Below are 6249 nucleotides of genomic sequence, written 5' to 3' on the forward strand. Positions count from 1 at the left end.
CTCTGAGGCCTTTTTTCTTTTCTTTTTTTTGCTTCTGAGGCCATGAGACAGAGAGCAAAGGATGGATGGTTCACGAGGGACAAGGAGGAACAGATCTAAACAGAAAGGAATGAAGAAGCACACATGGAGAGTGAAATGAGAGTGACAACAACAGAACTTATTACATGGGCTAGTGTTGATGAGTCACTGGGTTAGAGAAGAGAGCGGGAGCCATATATGTGAACGATAGGAGGTCTATTTTGCCTACAACAATGAATCTCCATGCACTACAGATTTATGGGAGCTAGATGCTATTAGATCAGACATAACTTGGAAGTGTGAAGAAAAAAAGCCTAATAAAAACCCAATGGACCCAGGTTACACCATACTACAGTATCCAGATAATAGGAAAAATGTGTCTTTAGAGAGTGAAAACGATGAATCATGGGTTCAAGTTGACTGGAGAATTACAAAGCTTGATTTCTTGTTGACCGTTTGTCCTTGGCAGTAATGCACACTCATCTCCAACTTTATGATGCATTAATCTCACATGGCACAAAGGCTTTGGTTGCTTTGGTTCTCTTTTGTAGAGAAAATGAGATAAGAACTGTAATTAAAACTGGACCTTAAATTAAAAATCCTTAGTCCAAAGCTTCAAACTAAGCTTTAACTCGATGAGTTTTGAAAGAAGTTAGGAAACACATAGAAACACAGCAAAACATTTGTAAAGTTACATGTTAAATAGTCCATTAAGTGACATTAAGTATTGTAACACAGATGTACAATGAGCAAAGCAGAATATCAAGGATATAATTTTAATGTGTCACATGATCTGATACAAATTGAGAAAAATTGTATCTATAAGTGTTATATGCTCATGCTGAGCAGAGTCAGATATCATAGCAGACAATGCATGTGCTAACAAAAAAGCAAGATAAAAGAATACAAAGATGTCAAATATGACCACCCTCCCCCACCCATTGAGTTAGACATCATAATAACATTATGGCTCAACTATAACATCCCCGTGGCGGTATTGTGTTTATGTCAAACTGTCTTATTCAGTTTCTACTTTCATATGACTCTCAGATATGCATTATTCAGTCAATCCCATTGAGAGGCTGAATACAGAACGATCTCATCCTGTATGTGGCCTCCGGTTACTCTCAATAAATAATTTAAAGCCATCCATCCACTCACTCATATAAACAGAAAAATTACAGAAGAAGAGAGAGAAACTGACAAATTGACCCAATAATAGAGCGAATGAGTGAGAGATAAGTGACCCTCTGTCTAGTTTAAATAGTTGAAGATATTGGTGATCTATACACTCTAAAAAATGCTGGGTTAAAAACAACCCAAGTTGGGTTGAAAATGGACAAACCCAGCGATTGGGTTGTTTTAACCCAGCAGTTGGGTTAAATGTTTAAATTAGTTTTATTTAAACCAACTATTTAAAAATTGCTATATGGCTAGCTTAAAATGAACCCAAAATAGTTGGGAAATTAAAAACCAGATGCAATTAGAGACAACAATAATATACAAAAGGTGAATGTTTATTAATAAGCTTTAATATTTTATTAATATAAATTTAATAGTTTAATAGTTTATTAATATAAATGTATTAATAAGCAATTTAATAAATGTTTATTGTTTAATAATTATTCATTGAACATTAATAAATGTTCATTTCCAACATACTTTGGGTTAATTTTAATAGTAATTTTTAAACAATAGTTGAGTTAAATAAAACTACCCAGCAGGTTGGGCAAACATGTAACCCTACTGCTGGGTTAAAACAACCCAATTGCTCGGTTTGTCCATTTTCAACCCAACTTGGGTTGTTTTTAACCCAGCATTTTTTAGAGTGTATAGAACTATAGCACATCCAACAAACCAAACCAAAATGTGATTTCAACTGTAAATTTAAGCTATAAGCAATTACATTCAGTTTTTGATAAGCTGCATTTATTTTATCAAAAATATAGTAATAACAGTATATTGTGAAATATCAAAAGAACTGTTTTCTATTTGTATTTTAAAATATAATTTATTCCTGTGATGGCAAAACTGAATTTTCAGAAGTGATTACTCCAGTCTTCAGTGTCACATGATCCTTAAGAAATCATTCTAATATGCTGATTTGCTGCTCAAGAAACATTTTCTAATATAATGTTATCAATGTTTAAAACAGTTGGGCTTCTTCATATTTTGTGGAAACTGTGATACATTTTTTTTCAGGATTCTTTTATAAAAAGAACAGCATTTATTTGATAAATAAACCTTTTGTAACATTGTATAGATATTTACTGTTCCTTTTGATCAATTTAATGCATCTTTGCTGAATAAAAGTATTAATTTCTTTCAAAAAAGAATCTTACTGATCCCAGACTTTTGAAAGGTATTGTTTCTCAGCTGTATGAACAAGACATTTTGGCCCACACAACAACTTTTTATTATTCCTCATTTTATACAACAGTTCAGTAAACAAAAAGTTAAAGATGATAGAGAGGATTTTTTCGTCGACTGAGAAACCAAAGACTGTTACTGAGTTTTTGAAATGAGCGCATGCGTAAGAACAACCCCCCTCTTTCATAGCTCATTTCAAAGGAACGCCTCCCAAAACTCGTGCACGAGTATTTGAAAACGAGTGTTTACCACCGGCATTCGCTGTGTCGTGTTTTTTGGATTCATTATGTCGGACTCACCGCAGGTAACTCATAATCTCTAGTTGTTATTCCTGTCTCCTGACAAAAACATTGTATGCAGCGCCTGTGGAGTGTGGAAAGTTACTGGAGCACGCAGCCGCGCTCGTCTCTCACAAGGAACGTCATGGCAGTGATTGACAAGCCAGAGGGCCAATCGTTTACGTGATGATCGCGTAAACGATTGGCTGATGTTTTTAAGGCCCTACCTCACGCACAGATGATGTATATTAATATTATTACTTTCAGTGCACCTAATAAATAGTCTTTTATCAGTTAGTAAAGACAGTTTCAAGTAATATTGCAAAAATGTATAAAACAAAACATCCTCTTTAGCACCTTTAATGTTGAATAACAAATTATTGCTAGTTACTTAGTTTATTTTGCTCCATCCAGCAAAAATAGCTTCAAGAAATTACCTGATTCCTAAAGGAATCAGCATTTTTGAACAAATTAGTTGAGAAAATGATTCAATGACTCACTTAACCATTAAATTGTTTAGTTGCTGAATGAATCAATGTTTTTGAATGGATTGGTTGAATGATTAAACGGCTCAGTCATAAAAATAGTCACTTGCAAAAGAGTCACTGAAAAATCCTCACCACTAACAAACCGACTGACAGTCTGCCTGGAACAAGCAAACACAGACAAGCAAAGTGATACAAACAGTGAAAAATACCAGTGCATTTGAACTGTTTTATCACCAGGAAATGTTAGAGGTGGAAGTTAAGATGGTACTGATAGACACCTTACAAGTATGTTTGCTGAATTAGGAAAATCAGCAGGGGGTAGGGACATAAAAGACAAAGAATTAGAAAAAGTGAAAAGCATAAATGGTTTATCCCTCCATATGTTTTACACAGACTCCAGCTATGTAGGACTATCTCTGTGGGATATATGGTGGGTTCTAGTTGACTTGGGCGGGCTAAACTCATAATTAGGTGGGCCAAACCCTCCTGTGGTGCCGGGCCTGATTCCAAGCATGCTTCTGATGGAAAGAATTACCAGTCAACAGCACACTTTTAAATCTTCTTACTTTGTGAAGGCTGCCAACTAGAATGTCTGCCATCTATCCTTGTCACAAGTACAATCACTTTAAACCTTATCCAGAGCTTGGGACAAGAAACCACACTGTAATTCAACATAAAATGCATTTTGGCAATGAATTGACTGAATCACACTGGACAAGCTGGGTAGAATAGCAAGGATTCCATTGCATGATATCGATCTGGATTGAAGTACTGAGAGTAGTAAGTAGTTCCTCAATTGCCAATGGTGAGTGAGTGCACTGAGATTGCTCTGAAAGGTCGTTTAGGTGGTAAGATCAAATGCATTAGACAGACAATAAGTGGCTTTTTTCTATGTTGGTCTAATTGGAATGAGCTCATGGCCGTTTGCTGCCAGCTGAATGCTCAACTGTGGGGCAGTTGTGGAAAAGGCCACTGGCTCTGGTTCAGTCCATGGAAGGGTAATTCTTTAGCCTAACCTTTTCTTTCAGTAACTTGAGACAAACACACACACAAACACTCATCAACTGACAATTTCGCCTGTGACTGTAATTGAAAATGGCTGGTGATTTATGTTCCTGACCTTTTGAAATAACACAGACAGGCATGAGAAGGGGGCAGACAGGCTGACAGAGAGAAAGCTGAAAGATTTACAATGAGCCACTCAGGGTACCATAGTGATACTCAGACTATATGCAATGAGGGGCCTGGGGGCCAAAGTTTAGCCTCCTTTGGTTTGGGAGGCCCCTGACACTCTGAGATAAGTCTTTTAATAAATGAACTGTTTCGCAAGTTTTGTTTCCTGAGGGTTCCCCAAATCTAGATTAAAGGATTAGATGACTTTAAAATGAAATTACCCCGAGACTTTACTCACCCTCAAGCCATCCTGTATTTGACTTTCTTCTTTCTGATGAACACAATAGGAGTTATATTAATAAATATCCTGACGCATCCAAGCTTTATAATGGAAGTGGACGGGACCAACGAGTTTGAAGCTCAAGAAAGTGCATCCATGCATTATAAACGTATACTCACGGCTCCGGTGGGTTATTAAAGGCCTTCTGAAGCAGAAAAATATCCATATTTAACAAGTTATAATGTAAATTATCTAGCTACCACCAGACTGCCTTCTGTACGAAGAAAGTGTAATGTCTCTCGCAGTTCAAAATGCTTACGCTACATCTTATGCCTTCCGTATTCAGCTTAAGAAAGAAGTGTAACTGACGACGTGTCATGTTTACATTTTCTTTGTATGTTGAGTACGGAAGGCGGTCTGGCGGAAGCTAGATATTTTACTTTAAAACTTGTTAAGTATGGATATTTTTCTTACACAAATGCATCGCATCACTTCAGAAGGCCTTTATTAACCCCCGGAGCCATGTGGAGTACATTGATAATGGATGGATGCACTTTCTTGAGCTTCATACTCGTTCACTCATTCCCGTTCACTGCCATTATGAAGCTTGGACACGTCAGGATATTTATTAATAAAACTCAGATTGTGTTCATCAGAAAGAAGAAAGTCAAATACACCTAGGGTGGCTTGAGGGTGAGTAAAGCTTGAGGTAATTTTCATTTTAAAGTGAACTAATCCTTTATTATGGTGCATAGAAATGTACATATAATGGTTTGAAATTCACGCTCAATGCAAATCCAGAAAGCTGAAATTATGTAAAAAATGCTTAATTTTTTGGACTTTTTCTTTTTACTTTGCCTTCTTGTCAAATTTTGGAAAATGCAATATTGATTAATTTAAAGGCACTGACCACCCAAAAATGAAAAATCTGTCAAAAATAAGATATTTTGAAGAATGTTGGTAACTAAACAGTTTCACTTTCCATTAACTTCAATTGTATGGACAAAAATACATAATACAATGGAAGTCAATGGGAACTGAAATATTTAGATTATGAACATTCTTCAAAAAAACTTTTTTTGGTGTGTGTTCAATAGAAGAAAGAAATGCATACAGGTTTGGGACAACATAAGAGTGAGTAATATAGTGCTGCAGGGATGACGTCAAAACCAGGAAGATTAATTCACCACTGATTCCCTTGATATTTCCCTATTTATAATTGGGGGTTTTCAATTTATGACTAAAATCAAAAAAAAATAACTTGACAATACTTGGACATTTTGTTCTACAACGTAAACTGCACACACTCCTGAAACGTTCTTTTCTAGTTACTTATTAGAAACATACGCTTTTTAAAATACACATAACAGCTTCACAATTCACATTTTCTATATGGGTGTATGTAATTTTTTACATTGTATCTTTAAGATTTTTTCAAACAAATTGAAAAACCCCATTATAAAACCCATAGGAAAATATCAAAGGAATTAGTCTTCTGGGTTTTGACTTCATGACTGCAGCACATCAGTGACAGAATTTGAATTTTTAGGTGAACTATCCTTTTTGGTGCACAAAACATTAAGCATAAAAAGTTTTAATTTCAAAGTAAACATCAATTTTAAATAACAACAATGTTTGATGAATTTCAACTTTATCACAATATGGCCAAACTTCCCGTGAGGAACAAAATAAGTTTAAAATA

The sequence above is a fragment of the Chanodichthys erythropterus genome, chromosome 19 (assembly GCF_024489055.1).
Source record: "Chanodichthys erythropterus isolate Z2021 chromosome 19, ASM2448905v1, whole genome shotgun sequence".
NCBI classification, from domain to species: Eukaryota; Metazoa; Chordata; class Actinopteri; order Cypriniformes; family Xenocyprididae; genus Chanodichthys; species Chanodichthys erythropterus.